Source organism: Neofelis nebulosa, chromosome 14 (genome assembly GCF_028018385.1).
Source record: "Neofelis nebulosa isolate mNeoNeb1 chromosome 14, mNeoNeb1.pri, whole genome shotgun sequence".
In the NCBI taxonomy this organism is placed as follows: domain Eukaryota; kingdom Metazoa; phylum Chordata; class Mammalia; order Carnivora; family Felidae; genus Neofelis; species Neofelis nebulosa.
In genome coordinates this window covers 40,739,072-40,756,938 of record NC_080795.1, presented here as the reverse complement: position 1 = coordinate 40,756,938, position 17,867 = coordinate 40,739,072, and positions in this window count along the sequence as shown.

Below are 17,867 nucleotides of genomic sequence, written 5' to 3'. Positions count from 1 at the left end.
GTTTGGCTTCCAAGAGGGTGAGAAACGCTGCAAGGGAACCTTAAGGACTATGCTTGGAAGTCCTCTGGTGTCTTCCCCTTCTGCCACATTCTACTGAGCAAAGCAAATCACAGGGCCAGATCAGGAAGAGGGAAAATAGACCCCATCTCTTGGAGTGGCGAGTGCTTAGAGGGCTAAGGGGAAAAGCTGGTGGCCATATCTCAGCATCTCCACACACTCCTATACTCCATTAGCTCTATTATATAGAGCACCCCTAACTAAAAGCACTTGTGAGTACTTATTCAATGTCTGTCTACATTCTCCCATTACCTCCCACGCTATAAAATCTATTAGAACAGGAATCCTGTCTGTCATCTTCATTGCTAATTGTAAATATGGAGTGAATGAAGGAATGAATGAGTGAGTGAGCATACTATAGTCCAGGCACACGGTACAAGATCACAGATCTTGGTGGTCATAAGCTTGACATTTAAAGTCATGTGGCACTTCCTCTCTCCTGGAAATATTGACAAGCATCTCATGAGGATTGAACTTCCACCATCATTAAAGGCACAGAAAAGCTTATGGTTCTGGAAAATTCTGACTTCTGTAGGAAGTAAAGGCAATGATGATGTTGTCAGCAATCTTTTTTAAAGTTATTGTAACACGACTTGTTTTTTGGTGCCTAGAAAGCTGTCACTGTGATGCTAGAATATCTTGTCTTGTTGATGTTTGTCTAGCAGTGGCTGTTTTGGAAACACATTGGAAAATCCCTTCTCCTTGTCCCCATCTGTCTTTCTTTTCTTTTCTTTTTTTTTCTTAATATTAACGAAAACCAGAAGGGGATTTCAAGAGAAGAGCAAAACCAAACATGGCTATGCAGCATTCACTGGAATTTGCTTTAGAAACTCACATTTCAAATGCTAAATTAACTACAGGCTTATGAGAGAGAAAAAGAGAAATCTTCTTAGAACTAGGGGGGAGAAAACAGGGAAATCAATCAATGTGCATTTCTTTTGATGTTCCTTTGCATGAAAACAGAACAGGATGTGAGGCACAGGGAAATTGGGACTTTTTCAGCCAGAGCAGGCAAGGGCTTGAAAAATCTGGTTTTGACCTATGAGTCATTTGATGCACAGATGCCAAATCTGGAGCCTATGCTGGTTGCTGCCCATCTCCTTGGCCTTCATCTCCTGAGCAGCTGAGCTGGGCCAAGGCAGATGACAAGCAGAAATTGGTTTATCAGCCACCCCGAGGTTGGGTGTTGTGCTCCTCCCGAAACTAATTGTGCTTAGGTGCCGGGACTGTTTGCAAGCATTTCTAATTGTTGGCAGCAATTGTTTATGGTGATTTTTAAAAAACAGCTTATTAAGGAAGAACTCCTAGTTGCTTCAAATTCCTGTAAGATATGTGTATATATACATATGTTTGTGTGTATATATACGTATGTGTGTGCATGAGTGTGTGTGTCTATAACTTTTCTTCTTCAGCGGACTGAAAAGATAGTCAGAAATAGAAGCATGCAAGGCAAACGTGGTCGCTTAGCTTCATAGACCAATCACGCAGCATTTCAGCTCAGAGCTGAGAGTGGCATGGTTTTCATTTGGATTTCTAAGCCTGTGTTCAGCATTTATTTCTTTGTAAATACATATAAACAAAGTCTCTAGGCAACCATCATGAAATAAAGGCAACTTGTTCTGAAAAGCAGAATAATTACTTTCATTCTAGTTTTCTTTTTTGCTACTTAGAAAATGTCTCCCACTCTATACCCACCAACTACCCCACACGTTCCTCCATAAAAACAAAAGGAGTTTATAGGTTTTTTTCAACACCAAAGAGGGGGAAATTTCTTGAGCCTCAATATATTCAGCACCAGAGGCAAATGGCTTTACAAAATTCTATCAGATAGCACCCTAAATCAGTGGATCTTTCCAACTAAAATATAAATCAAAGAATGCAGGAGTTTTCATTGGCCTCTGGCATCATCTGGCTCAGCCCAGGCTGCTTTCATTGCTGCATGGTTGCCTAGCAACCTGTCACCAGTCAGCCCCACTCCTGGGGCTCCGTTCCTTACACTGGTCCTCACAGGTTTTTCTTTTTTATATTTGTTGAGCCTGCCATAGCAGCATCTGAACAATGCAATGCCCACAAGAACAGCTTAGAAGTTGTGCAGGACAGGGGGTGCCTGGCTGGCTCAGTTGGTAGAGCATGTGACTCTTGGTCTCTGGGTCATGAGTTCAAGCCCCATTGGGTGTGGAGCCTACTTTAAAAAAAAAAAGTTGTTCAGGATAATATCATGACAGTCCTTGAACCTCAAGGTGAGGAGTCTCTCCCTCATTTGGGGAGTGGTGGGGAGCCACTGCTATTTTGAAGTACAGCAGTGACAAGATCTGTACTGGCTCCTGCTTAGGAGGTTGTGAGATAACAGACCATAGTGATTAACATGGGAATGGAAAGCCATGGCCCAGGAAAGCCATTTGACTTCAGTCGAAGTAGGGTCAGGTGTCATAAGAACACACGTTAGGGCACAAGCTTTTGAACCTGAGTTTACCTAGACCGCAAAGCCGGTGTTTTTTTCTTTATACCATTTTGTCTCATGCCTAGTCCTGCAATGTGGCACTCAAGAGGCAAAAAAAAAAAAAAACCCCAAAAAAACCAAAAAAAAAAAACACGCAAAAAACAAAAAACAAAAACCCAGACATGTTTGGATCTCTGCACATTGCCCGTAATCATCTAGTGAAGCCATCTGTGACATTTTTTAAAGCCCAATGCCATAGAAAACGGGAGATACGCTCATTTTACAAATGTTCTCCATTCTTCTCCAGATGGTAGCTCTTCTGCCTGCTCCAGCTTTACAAGCAAAACATCTACTTTCAGCGTGGAAAGAATCATTGGACAGGCTCTTTGCAGCCTGCCACTTAAAGGGAGTGGTAGCGAACTTTGTACCTTGAGGCAGAAATCCTCACTGAGGATCAGGGGTAGCAATGGGGAGAGGGGTTCTGAAGGGCAGGCATCCACTCCTGAACTCTTAAAGGACAGCAGCTGACTCAGAAGTTGAAGCAGGTGTGTGGCTGGAGATGTGATCATTGCAGAAGTTCATGAAACCTTCTCTCTAGAACATTCTTATGAGCATGCCTTGGCTCCAGCAATAGCCTGTTGATTACACTTTCCAGATTCACAGAAGACAGATACTGCTTGGCATAGCCCAGGTCAAGGGACAATCCCCAAATGACCCACCCAAGGAGGGGGCCAGGGTCACATAGGTCAGCTAGGACCATAGACGTTAGAGGAGAGCGGGTAGTGGTGAGTCAAGCCATCAACCCAAGTGATGTCCGCTGTAGCGTGATGGTCGACCCTGGAGGTGGTGGCGAGATACTGCAGGCAGGGCCACAAGAGAACCAAGATCATGGCAGGTATTTGCGGGCAAACGTGCGACACGACCCTGGGACCCAGAGGGATGATGGATGGGAGAGCTAGTGCAGTGAAAATGAAGAGTAACAGTTACTGGCCACTCAGCCTGCCTGTGCGTAGCTCCGTCCTAAGCTCTTACTCCCTTATGCTAACTCACCGAATCCTCACCAGTGCCTACACAGCACGCACCGCTGCACTGTTTGAGCGAGGAAGCCAAAAGTGGAGAGACTGGGCAACTTCCCCAAGGGACGCGCAGGGGAGGGTGGCCTCTTGGCTTTCAACCCAGATGCTTCGACTGCAGGGGCCGTGTGCCTTACCAGTACTTTACTCAGCAAATGGGGCAATGAGATATGAGCTGTTCTTCTCACATGGGCCCCCTGTGCAGCCACAGATTACAGTCAGGGCTGTTGGGGCACTTTGTTTTGTGTTCTGTTGTTTCAGATCAGCCTTCCTCGCCATTTGACAAAATGCATCCAAGGGGTAGTTTAAGACTTAGGATTACTTAGAAATACTCCAGTCTTTAGGCTCCACATATATCCTTACATATGAATTTGTCCACACCCTGGTGGCTATGACGGCCTGTTATAGCCCTATGATGGCAACAACAATTATGCCCCAAACATGCAGTCTGTTCCAAGTATGAACACTAAACTGTGTGGTCCTGGTGTGGGACAAGTCCAAAGGGTGCCCAGGTCTGGACGTGTGTCTTTGCATAATCACTCTGTCCTTTCTAGAGGATGGCATGGTATACACCTGTTGGGGGTTTCACGTTTATTTAGAAGCTGCCACTATTGTCGCTTTGAGTTCTTCCTGTGACACTCTTTTCCTTGAACTGTACCGTAAGCCATGCTCGTGTACATCCTCGAGGGGCGTTCCTGAGCCAACAACTATGGATTTTTCTACATGCATCCAGAATCCGGAACGGGGCTGGAGGGTGAAGCAGGTAGGTTTTTAAACGGACCAACCACCAGAGGGCGCGATGCAAGACCGTTTTCAGGGGAAGGGAGCAATTTCTGCCTTCACAGTCCCCAGGGGAGTAAAAAAAAAAACTAAGGTCTTCAGCCGGGAAGGAATATGGTCTGGGGCTACATTTCTGTCATGAAGAAGATTTGCCATGTACTTCCTGCCTGTTTGGCTAATTATATTTTCTCAGCTCCCCTTAATTATGCAGACCAGATGCTTTATGACTAGAAATAAACACAAAAAGAGAAAGAGCATCAAAGATAAATCGTCTATGACGAGGAGCCATAAATTGGAAGAAACTAACAAATTAAGTAGTCTAGTCACTGCCACACTTGGCTTGCCACAGTCCATCTTCTCAATTCAATTAGTTTTAGTACTGAGTGTAATGGTAAGCATTTTTAAAAATTGGGGCCAGAGCCTTTTACTTGTTTTCTTTTCTTTCCTTTTTTCTTTTTTGAATAGGCAGTAAAGTAAAACGTCAAATGCTAATTTCCAAATCCTGTAATGGAAAACTTCATCAACTAGGGAGTGTAGTACAGAAAATCCTCTGGTAGTGCTTTTTTTTTTTTTTTTTTTTTTTTTCTTTTTGGTAGGGCTCATTTTTTAAGTTAATTTTTAGCTATACAAGTAATACATAAATACATTCTCCTTACGAAAAAGAGAAATTACAGGTACGGTTCGAGGCCCCTTGGAACATCACCACAGTTCTCTTAACCCCTTCCATCTTCTCAGATTTCCTATTAGTGTGTTTTCTTCCAGACTTTTCTTTAATTAATTAGGTAGGTGAGGGTATACTCTGTCTGAAGGGCACATTTCTATCATACTCGTCTGAACATCCAGGCCCAGGTCAGGCCTTACGAGACACTGTAAAGAGCGCTGGACTTAGATTTGCTAGGCCTACATTTAAACCTCAGCTCTGTTCTGTTCTGTGTCTGACTCCCGGCATGCCGCATAAGTGCTCTGCAAATGGGGCTAGCAAAACCTCCGTCAGACATTTGTTCATTCATTTATTCTGCAGTATTTACTGAATTCCTCTAAGTTCTAGGCACCTGGGCAAAGCTCTAGGCTAAGGTGGCTTGCAAAGACATAAGCAGACAATTACAACACAGTACGATAAGGAACACGTCACGGAAGTGCCAGGTGCTCTGGGATCGTAGCACTCAGGGGTCAGGGACAGCTTCCTGCAGGAGGTAATGCGAAGCTGCAATCTGAGGGATTAGAAGGAATTGATGGGGCGGGGGAGGGCATCTGGGTGGCTCAGTTGGTGGAGCGTCGGACTCTTGGGTTTTGGCTCAGGTCACGATCTCCCGGTTTCACGAGTTCAAGCCTCTTGTTGGGCTCCGTGGTGGAAGCTCAGAGCCCGGGTGGGATTCTCTGTTCCTCTCTCTCTGCCCCTCCCCCACTCACACTGTCTCTGTCACTCTCAAAATAAATAAATAAACTTTAAAAAGGGGGGGATTGATCGAGCAAATAGGGATTTGGGAGTAGGTCAATGTGTGGGGGTTTGAGGAAGGAGAAGTAGTTTTCAAGGCAGAGAAAATATTATATCCAAAGGTCCATTGGCTAAAATGAATAAAATACATTTTTGAGTCCAATAAGCTAAAGTGTTGAGTAGAAAATTTGAAGGGGGTGTAACTAGAGATGAGGTGAGAGAGCTTGGCAGAAGCCGTCATATACCATGTGAGGGAGTCGGGACTGGATCCTGCGGACAGTGGGGAGCCACTCAATTTAGCGGGGTCCATGCTGTGTTTAGATTTGCCCTGGACACGGTTAAGTGCTAATAATATTAGCTATGGTCCCCATACTATATTTCTTTAGCCAATATAGCCTGCACCTTCATCAATAGCAATTGCTATCCAAGAGCCAATTTCCAAGAGAAGAAGAAAGAGAAGGCTGGCTGCGGGGGGCCATGTGACAGTTGCCAGCCGTCATTAAAATCAATGCTCCTTCACCCGAACTCTCCATCCCAGTCATTCCTGTGTAGTTCAACTGTGACTTTCATCTTTTTTCTTTCCTACCACCAGAGACCTGAGAAATGAGTTCAGGAGAAAAGACAGAGAAGTCTACCCAGAAGCCCAGACTCCAGACACTCAGGTCATCACTAGTCCTGTCCTGTCACATGTATTTCTGCTGTTCAGGTAACACCCACCCCCCCCCCCCCGGAAGTCACGTGAGCAGGAAGACCAGGCGAGAGAGGCCAGGCTCCACGAAGCTTGTACGTGATGCCCGGAGCCTTGCTGCTTTCGGAGTCTGTTTCAGCACATGAGCAGGAAGTCAGAGGGGAAAAAGGACTCCAGTTTTTACTGTGTGTTCTTGACGAGGCCACTCCTAAGTTTCCCTCATTACATCTTCCTCTCCCCATCTTACATTTTACGTCTTCATTGTTGAAGTGGAGTGAGGATGGGAGAGCGTGAAGACGTCACCATTTTTTCTAGCTCAAACATTTAATGATTCCTGCATTTGGTGAACCAGCCCCAAAAGAGCCCCAGAGGAGCCAATGTCTCTTCGATTCCCTCTGGGAAAATCACTGCCTCCGTAGGGTGTTAGCACACTGCACCGGTCCCAGCCAGACGTCTACCTGGGGATGAAGCCACACAAGCAACCAGCAAGAAAGCAGAGATAAAGTGAAAGGGACCTTTTGAAATATTGAGGCACTTTTCCCCCTTATTGTTAAAGTCAGACCACACTTACCATGCTGGGGAAGGGAAGACGTACCTCTGTGAGAACAGTTCCATTCTTGAGTTTGCATTCCAAGTGTCTTGGCTTCAAATGCAAGAACAAAGCAATAGAGCTGGGAGTTGGGGTAGATTTCTTTGGATTCTAAAAGCCTCGCTTTAAATATCTGGTGCCAAACTCGAAGGATTCTTAGCCTAGAACAGGGGTCAGCAAACTTTCTCCAAAAGAGGCCAAATAGTCCTTGTCTCGACTACTCAACCCTGCTGTTGTAACAGGTAGCTCACAGACAGTATGTAAACAAATGGGTGTGGTCTTGTTCCAGTACAACTTTATTTATAAAACGGGCTCTCGCCAGATTTGTCACACAAACCATAGTTTGCCAACTCTGCCCTAGAGTGTATTTGGGAAACCAGAGACCGAGGAAGAATAAGATCCTTTTGTGGTCTGGGAAGAAAGTCTTTGACGGGATTGGAAAAGGAAAGCAAGAAAATTTAAATTTTAGTGTCGTGTTCATCTCTTGGCTGTCATGTCTGTATTGAACTTGGGTGGAAGGGGGAGTTGGTAATAAATCCTGGATAGTCTTAAGATTTGGGAACAGAGGGTCTTGGTTGGAGCCAAGTGGATACTTGGTCAGCAGCAGAAACCCACCCAGTTCCCAAAGCAGTCCCCAAGACCGGCCTCTCCAAGAGAATGGACAAGGGACATCAATTTGGGGTGCCCAGGGAGAAGAGTCTGTGGAGGACCGATGCATCTTCCCTAACACCATCAGTGTGTTTAGTTTGTGCAGCTGTCATTGCTTCAAAGTGGGCATTGACATTGTGGGGACAGAGGTGGAGAAGTCCTGAGTGTATGGGCCTAGGGTTTCTAACATATTTCTTTTCATTGCTGCTTCTTATTCTCAGAGTAAGTGATCATCCAGTATCTGACACAGTGCTTGCGTGTAGTCGTTTGAATTAATTAATTGGTGAATGACTATCTCTACCATTTCCTCTTGGTTCAGTTACTTGCTCCTCTCGTCATTGTCCCATAATAATTACCATGCCGCATTGTAATTATGTGTTGAGCTGTTTGTCTCCCCTGATGAACTCACGAGAAAGGACTGTGTCTTCTTTGTTTTTATAGCTTCAAGTTTATGTAAATAGATAAAACGTAAAATGAATTTCCAAGCTGGAGCACAGGGGGGTGATGTGGTTTGCTCAGGGCTGAGCGAGTCACAGCAGGCAGAGAGAGGGCTTGTCTTCTGCCCGGCGCGTGGTGCTGTGTTTTCCCGGCACTCTCTCACACCCCTTTTAAACACCTAGACCACAAACTGAACCCTTGAAGACATCTTCTTAGATGGAATATTATAGCGCTTTAAGGTATTTTTGTTTTCATTCCACCCCAGTTTATTTCCACAAAGAGACTCTCAAAGTGTGGGCTGGTGAATTAACGTGGAACTTTGCACAGAAAGGGCACGACGGACACGAATTGGTTGGAGACAAAGAACCTGCTCCATCACCGGGAAGAGGGAGCGACTCTTTCCTGCTCAGAGAAGACACTACAAACCCTGAAAAGGGCAGGGCAGTTTTCACATGATGGTGAGGTGCACACACCAAAAAGGCAGCAACAGCACAGATAGTGTAGAAAACGTAGAAAAAGACGAAAACTCAACCTTCACCGAAAGTTATGACAGTTTCTGTTGAGACTGTAGCATCCACCTACCTCCAGCATCTGAAGACAGTTTCCACCAACTATAATGGTGGTGAAACTAGATGGATGGCTTACCTATATTAGTTTTCTAAGGCTGCTGTAACAAGTTACCACACACCTAATGGCTTAAACCAACACAAACTTATTATCTTATTCAGAAGTCTTAAAGTCAAGGTGTTGGCAGGGTTGAGTTCCTTCTGGAGGCTCTAGGGGAGAATCCATTTCTGTGCCTTTTCCTGCTTCTAGAGGCTTCCTGGGCATTATCTCATGTCCCCTTCCTCAAATCACTAACTTCTGTTTCTGCCATCACATTTCTCTCTCTCTCTCTCTCTCTCTCTCTCTGTCTCTCTCTCACACACACACTCTGACCTTCTCACCCCCCCCCCCATAAGGACTTTTGTCATTACAATGGGACCACCTGAATGATCTAGAATAATCTCCTGATCTCAAGGTCATTAACTTAATCGCAACAGCAAGTTCCTTTTGCCTTGGGTGGGGGGAGTGGGGGGGGCATTCATTATTTAGTCCACAATACTATCCACGGAATGATGCCAAAAGCAGAGTGAGTCTGCCACAGGACAACTTCCCTTGATCTGCTTGACCCTGGACGAGAAACTCAAGGCCTGGACCAACCCCCCAAAATGGGCAGCTGGAGTGCTTTTCATTCTTTCCTCTCCCCTGGCCCCACCTGGTTCTACACTTGCTCAGAAACTGTCAGAACACAATTAGAAAAAAAGGGGGGTTGGCACTGGGGGGCTGGCAGAGGCATACCCCATGCTGGGAAATGTGTTTCCTACAAGTAAAGTGCTATGGGCGGGGCTGGTAACAAGAGAGCCCTAGTAGAAGTGCGTTGTGGGAGGTGTAGACTGGCATATTCTGGTTCTGTCAGAGTAGCTAAGAGCCGAGTAGTGGAGAAGTGGAGGCAGGCTGATGCTGCCTGCCTCTGGCAAGGAGAACCACTTGGAATTAATGACAGCTTGTCAGAGAACTCTGCACACCCCCTGCCATCCAAGGAGCTCGAAAGGGCTTTCGTCTCTCCTACCTTGGTCTAGGAGTTCACATATACTGTGCAGAGGGATCTTTTCACATCTGAGCCACAACTGAGAGCTAAATTCAAGTTCTATCCTTTGGCATTGTTAGGTCCAAGAAAAACAAGGAATAAGGATTACCACCTCTGGTATGGAAGCTAAGGTAATTAGACCACTCTACCCACTGAGGACAAGTCAAAGAGCTGGATTTGTTTTTTGTTTGTTTGTTTGTTTGTTTTTAAAGCATCAAAGAACAAACAGGGTAGGGAGCAATTGCTGGGTTCAAATCTAGGAGAGGATAAGAACCCAAAGAGGTAAGCCCAGAACTCAAAGCTGCCTTTGTCCCAAGAGTATTTGCTGATCCAGAAGAAACAGCTGAAAACCAAGCTGATGGATTCCCGGTTCAAGAAGACAAAAGTCAAAACCTAGAACCCAGAAAAAAATATGTCCTGTGTTAAAACATCCTTTCTTTAAGCTGGGATCCTAACAGGGCCATAGACTCAGACTAACGTGAACTGGAAGAAAACCTTTCAGTGACCCACAGCCTAGTTTTACCATGCCCAGGTGGTTGAGGAAAACTCAAGACTTAAATTTAGATGAAGGGAGCCCTGGACTTAGTAATACCCCTAGGCACCCAGCAAAAATAAATGAAAATTCTCCCAGGATGGATATGTCTTCATCCTAGGGGTCCTCATTATTACTACAGTTTTCCAAATACAATGATCAGCACATAGTGAAAGATAACCAGACACCCTCAGAGCCTGGAAACTAAGTTAAAAAGAGTGGAAAGACCAGACAACATAAACAGACACACAAAGACCTAACAATTGAATTATTATATGCAAACTATAAAACAACTCTTCTTATTACATATTTATAGAAATAAAACACAGGCAGAAAAAAAATTTAGCAGGGACCTAGAAATTACATTTAAAAAGTGATGGGGCAGGGGCGCCTGGGTGGCTCAGTCAGTTAAGCGTCCGACTTTGGCTCAGGTCATGATCTCATGGTTCATGAGTTCGAGCCCCGCGTCGGGCTCTGTGCTGACAGAGCCTGGAGCCTGCTTCGGATTCTGTGTGTGTCTCTCTCTCTGCTCCTCCCTTGCTCACACGCTGTCTCTCTCTCAAAAATAAATAAAGATTAAAAAAAAAAAAGTGATGGGGCAGAATTGAAAAAGAACCAGATACAATTTCTAGAGTTAAAAACTGCGGTAAGCAGCACGAACAGCTCAGTGGAAAGATTCAGTAGTAAGTTATACATGGCTGAAGAGAAAATCCACAGAGTGGAAGAAACTGTTGGAATGCAGCACAGAGAAACAAAGGTGGAAAACAGAAAAGAGAATTAAGAGACTGAGGATCCAATGGAGGTCTAACAGGTTTTTTTTTTTTTTTTTTGAAGTTCCACAGGAGGAGAGGGAAAAGAACAGGGCAGAGGCACTATTTGAAGAAATGATTGCAGTAAGGCTGGCAGCAGGATCCCTGAACATCCCATCAGCTAGGTTCCCAGCACACTCCCAAGTTAGCCACCCGGTGAGCCCAGAGTGCAAGGAGATCCTCTAGGGGGCGGTGTTGTCTAGTGTCAAACAGGTCTGAGCGTTTCAGACATGTAAAAGCCCAAATGCTCAACACTGGTGGGAGAATAGGCAGTTATCTCCCTTGGCTGACAGGTAAAGAGTGTTCCAACCTGAGAGAGTCGCATATGCAGAGACTGGAAGGTGAAGAGAAGGGAAGGGATGGGACTGAGGAGGGGCGGGAGGAGGATAGGAATGACTCCTACAATTATGAATGAGTTCCTCTTCTGGGGTATAGAGGCACATGACCAGATGACAGAGAAGACCCCAAACGGATAGGTGGAATGGGAGGGAAGAGTCTTCTAAGAAGGCAAGTGGCCTGATCAGACTCGTGGTAGGAGACGCATGCTGGGCAGAGTATGCAGAATTGACCAGAGCTGGGAGAGTGATGGCTGTCCTAAGTCATCCAGATGAGAGCTGAGGGTGACCTGCTTAGGTAATGACATTTAAGACGTGGCAATAGCTGGGGCACCCGGGTGGCTCAGTGGGTTAAACATGGGACTCTTGATGTCAGCTCAGGTCATGCACATCCAACTCTGTGCTGGGTGTGGAGCCTGCTTAGGATTCTCTCTGTCCCTTTCCCCCACTCATGTGCTAGCTCTCACTCTCTCTCTTTCAAAAAAAAAAAAAGAAAAGAAAAGAGAAAAAAGGTAGAAGACAACAATACCTGATATTGGTAAGGGTGCAGGAAACAGGCATTCTCAAATGCTACTGTTGAGATAGTTAATGGATGCAACTTTAGGGAATATAATTTAGGAATATGCAATAAAGGCTTAAAAATGAATGTAATGTTTGACCCAGTAATTCCACGTGTAGGGTTTATCCTAAATAATTTAAAATGTACAGTTTATTTCAATATTAATTATGAGGAAAACAACCTAAATGTCCAACATTGGGGATCAATCAAATATATGTACACAAATAATATTTATAGAATTAAAAATCATATTGTAAAAGATTCATTTTCCTCTTGACACTTTCATCTTTTAATTTTTTTCTATAATTAACATGGATCACTTTTGTAATGAAGAACAAATCAATGAAAAACGTTTAGAGTTTATGAAAACGTGACAAGGAATGTTTCTAAAGAACACAAGGAGTAAGTTCCAAAAATAGAAATTATGCAAGGCATATGCTTTGGCCTCTACATAATAAAAATTAAAAGTAGTATCATATGTATGAATGACTCCACCCAGGGGGAATGCAAGTAATACCACATTTTATTTATTTCTCAAATTATTCAGCACCAGTTTGAGTCCCTATCTTCCAGACTGGTGGAAAGTCATGGCCTTGGCCTTGTCCACCCTAGGTCCCCTGCAATCATCCAAGAAGTTCATTGTAGGCAGCTCAAAGCAGGTTACTGGCAGGTGTTTATTCCCAAGCAGAGAAGAATCCTAGCATCTTTAAGTCTACTGCTGAGCTGTTCCTTGCTTCACAAAGCACTTTTGCCAGCCTGGGTCTTCCTCTGTCTGTCCCGCGCAGCTGGCCCCTATGTCCCAAGGTCAGGCTGCAACAGTCATGTCTTTCAAAGGGGAGCAGCCTTGTGGACAATCCCACTTCGATATCTGGGAGTCCGAAAGGGGAGGGCTTGTATGGTTTCCCAAATCAGACTGTCTCCAGGGGCAACAATTCAGTGTCCTCCCAGGTTCCGCAGCCCCCAAGGTCACCTGGGTGAATGCCTCTCCTGCTCACAAGAATGCCAGGGTTCCTATCAAGGCTATCCCCAGAGCAGTGCAGTGTTCCACGGAGGAGAAGACAATAGCCTCCTCCCTAACTCTTGCCCTGAAATAGCTCAGACTGTACCAAAAGCCTCAAAAGATTCACTCAATTTCTCCATCTCTGGGCATAACCCTTGTCCATGAGCCCACCAAGTGTCTCAAGAAATATAGTTAAGTTTCTGGCCTTAAACCCTGTGTGAGGAGCCAAAACAAAGCAAAACAAAACAAACCCAAATACACCGAACAAAAACCAAAACGAAAGAACTCCTGCTCAACCTTCACCTTCAACCCAAATTCCTCTTTCCACCACCAATTACACAAATAAACTGCAGGTATGTGAGTGGGTGCACAAAGAGATTCTGGGCCCCGGGGATGGAGATGTTTGCCTTGTTCACGGTGTCTCAGTCCCAGTTCAGCAAGTCAAAAATGCCCAACACTTACCACAAGCACAAAGAGCAATTCTTGACTCATAAAATGCACCAATAAATGATCCTTCCAGAGCATCTTCTATTACCGAGTTAGAACTCCAACAGTGCCAATAACTTTCAGAGTCTGGTGGTTATGACAAGACGGAGCCTCTGGCTTCTCTCCTTGTTTTTTTCCTTCCTTTGCAATCTCCTCTGCTTTCTCCCTTCCTTGTCCATCTCCCTTCATCTTTCTTTTTCTATTGATTCTTTGCCAAATTCTGTTATTAATTATAATAGCTTGAATTAATCCTCTTGAGTTTTGCAGATAGAAATGATGTAATCTGAAAATGGTGATACATTTATCTCTGTTCCAATAACTCTTCCCTTCCTTTCTTATGGCACTGGCCTTTCCTTTCTTATTACGCTTAACCCTCAGGTTAATGTTATGTGAGAGGAGTGACAATGAATAGCTCCATTTTATTCTTCATTTCAAAGGCAATAATTCTGTTATATACCTTTGTATACTATATATATCTTCTATACTATATATACCTTCTATCTACCTTTCTATACCATATTTGGTAAATAGTCTTCTTTTTCTATCTTACTAAGACATTTTTGTGGGGGCACCTGGCTAGCTCAGTTAGAGGAATATGTGACTTTCGATCTTTGGGTCGTGAGGTCAAGCCCCAGGTTGGATGCAGAGATTACTTAAAGAAATAAACTTTAAAAAAAGACATTTTTTTAAAGCCAGCATTAGGTTTCGAACATTATCAAATGCCATTTTGACATATATTGGTTTATTTCTTTTTTTTTTTTTTTTTTAAATTTTTTTTTTTTCAACGCTTTTTATTTATTTTTGGGACAGAGAGAGACAGAGCATGAACGGGGGAGGGGCAGAGAGAGGGAGACACAGAATCGGAAACAGACTCCAGGCTCCGAGCCATCAGCCCAGAGCCTGACGCGGGGCTCGAACTCAGGGACCGCGAGATCGTGACCTGGCTGAAGTCGGACGCTTAACCGACTGCGCCACCCAGGCGCCCCTTGGTTTATTTCTTATATGTACTAGAGTTTTCATAAACCATACTGTTCTTAAGATCTACAAAAGAAAATTTCCTAAATGTGCATTAATTGGGAATGGATAATTAAATGGTGGGGGATTCACACAATGGAATGTTATATGGCCATGAAAATGAGTGACTTATTCTGCTACTGCGCGGAACAATATGGGTGAATCTCATAAATATAATGTTGAATAGAAGCAACCGGGCAAAAATCGAATCTACTCTACGGTCCCATTTATATAAAGTACAAATGCAGGTACATGTGTCATCTATGGTGTCAGAAGCGGTAGTCATGACTGAACAGGAACAGGAGGTGGACCCCTGGAGTGCTGCTATCTTCTGTTTCTTGATCTGTTTCTGATGCTGTTACGTGGATGGGTTCAGGTTGTTAGAATCTGCACAATAGAGGGAAGTGAGGACCATTGCGGAGGGCAGGGGGTGAACTTCCATCGAAAGGTAAAAGGTAAAATTTCCAACTAATTGCTGCAGCTCAGGAATATAATATGAAGAAGGCAGAAGTCTGGATTTTTACATGATATCTCCCCTTTAAATATTTCTTTTTAAAAATTAAAACCAAACACAAACAAAAAACACTGTATCAGCCAAACACAGCATGTCTGAGGGCCAGACTTAGCTTATGGAGCCCAAACTTGCAGCCTCTGTTTAGAATTTGGCAGGGTCAGGCGTTTAAACCCCAGCTGATTAAAAGCTGATCAGCTCCTCTGGGGGATTTGCTTTTCTTCCTGCTGGAGATGCTGTTCAGATATGGCAGAAAAGGGTCACTTACTAAAGTGCCAAGCTTTCATTGTTATTTCCACATATGCCCCGCCCCCCCCATAAAATGTGGGAGAAAGGGGTGAAAGAGAAGTTTTGGGTCCCTCTAAAGACTACCACCATCCTGTAATGTTCTATAATGTCCTCGCTCAGAAACTGCTGCTCATTCGTGGTTTGGTTTCTCAAGGAAGCATGACAGAAAAAAAAATGAGACAGCACTTGAAATAGAATGGAATCTGCCACAATGGGGCAGTATAATTCCATCTTGCCTACAATCCCTAACCACCTGGGCTTCCCAAATCCCAGCCCCAGATCCTTGAAGAGGAGTCTTATGCAATGCAGGCAGAGAGGGAGAGGCTATAGAAGGCAGAGAATACATTTGGGACACTATGATCTCTGGTTTAGGACATAAATTGAACTTGAAAATAGCTAGATCCATATTTTGAGAAAAGATCAAGAGGGAAGTTCAACAAAAGAGGAAAATGTATTATCAAGGACCTTATTGGTGTTTTTCCCTTGGGGATTTCAACATGGGTAGTTTTCCTTTATGAGTTAGCCAGGTAAACATCTGGTCACTGATGCTGCTGTGCTTTAGAAACAATCTAAGTTAAATCTGCTTTTATCAGCAACAAACATCCAGTGTCTTTTTTTCTATTCACGAGAGGGGAGAACCGAATCAATAGACTCGAGCCACAAAAGGATGATTCCAAAAGTGTGCTGTTGGGTGACTATTTTGGAAGTTAGGATGCATTTTTTTTGCACAGAAACCAAGTGATATCTAAGGATTAAGTTTCCATAAACAGGTCAAGAGAAACTACTTGACCCAGAATGAAACTAAAATATTATTTTTACAATTAAGAAGAATAGAAAATAACACGTCCTGAGAAAGAATAACTAAGAACACAGCAAACAAGGTGAACCATTCAGCTTCACTTATTAAATATTTGCTTTGTGCAAGATGCAGTTGATCTGAATTTGTTGTTTGGAAGATCAGCACTAGCAGGTTTAGCGGGGAGGGAGGGACAAAAGCCCCATGAAAGTGGGTGAAGAGGAAAAGGAAGAGAGAAAGTAGAACCAAGTGAGTTTGTTCCTTCGAAGACCTTGATGGGGGAAAGGGAGAATGCTGTCGTGATAAGAGGGAAAGAGTGCAGGACCAAGGAAGACAGAGGGAGAGGCAAAAATACAAGCCAAAGGGGGCAGAATTGATGGACCTATCTATGTTCTTGTGGCAAGCATTATTAGTTGCTCTCTGCTAATCAATCTTTGCCTATCCTAGTAAGAGTACCTTGATTTCTTTTAATGTTTATTTATTGATTTTGACAGAGAGAGAGAGAGAGAGAGAGAAGTGGGGAAGGGGCAGAGAAAGAGGGAGAGAGAATCCCAAGCAGACTCTGAGATGTCAGCGCAGAGCCCGATGCACGACTCAAACTCACAAACCGTGAGATCATGACCTGAGCCAAAATTAAGAGTCAGCTACTTAACCCACTGAGCCACCCAGGCGCCCCAAGAGCACCTTGGTTTTAGTCAGGAAACCAATGCACTTAGCTAAAAGACTATTTTCCATCACCCCTTGCAGCCAGATGTGGCCTTGTTGATAAGGTCTGGCCAATGAGACAGAAGTAGAAATTTCAGGTGGGACACTTAGGGAGATTGCTGATTCGGCCAGGAGAAAGCCCTCTTGTCCTTCCTACAGTTGAAACATATAAATGTGAAACACATACTTCTCACCCATTATCTGAGCACGTGCCAAAGTGTAATTGATTCATTAATGAGGGGAGCCAGCAAGGTGACAAAGCTGGCTCAGTAGGGAAAAAAGAAATCCTGAAATAAGAATGCTAAGTTAGATAGAAAGTGGCAAATGTTCTTTAAGGTAATAAAACCATCTCTCCTGAGAAAACCTCATTTGCATCTTGCCCATTTTTAACAAATTAACGTCTAATTTTAGACTCTGAACCTTAATCAGCAGCAATGAAAGAGTAAGCCATTCACCAAGTGAGAAGACCCTAGGGGGAACGTGACAGTGCTCTAGGATGACAGTGACAGGACCCACAGTCACCCTTTTGCTTTATTTCCAAGTTCTGGACACTTTTCCTGAACACCACCTTCTTTCTGCCTGCTGTCTGAAATACGGGTGCGGTTACAGCAGCCACGAGGAGGAAGCCAGGAAGTACAAAGGCAGGGCAGAAAGGGAAAAGGAGCCTGGGTCCCTGATGACTGTGCAGTCACTAAAACAACCCTGCACCACCTACTCCTGACTTCTTTTGGGGGGGGAGGGGTGATAAGCTTCTCTCTCATTTAAGCCATCGCTTCTCTTATTTGTGGCCAAGCTCCATCTTCTCATGGGGCAGGAGGCAGACGTCTAGAGACAGAAATAATTATTTAAATAATGCTGGCAATCCCGTGGACCACTGCACTCTGAGGTTGTCTACAGGCAGGAAGCCTCTTGGTAAAACGTACCAAAAAAGGTCTGGGTGATTTAGAGGGTTCCAAAGCGCACACAAATAATGAAATGTATTGTTCATCCTAGTGGGCAGTGATGGCTTTCCTACAATCTTGAAGAAGAAACTGAAGATCTAACTCGGGACTAG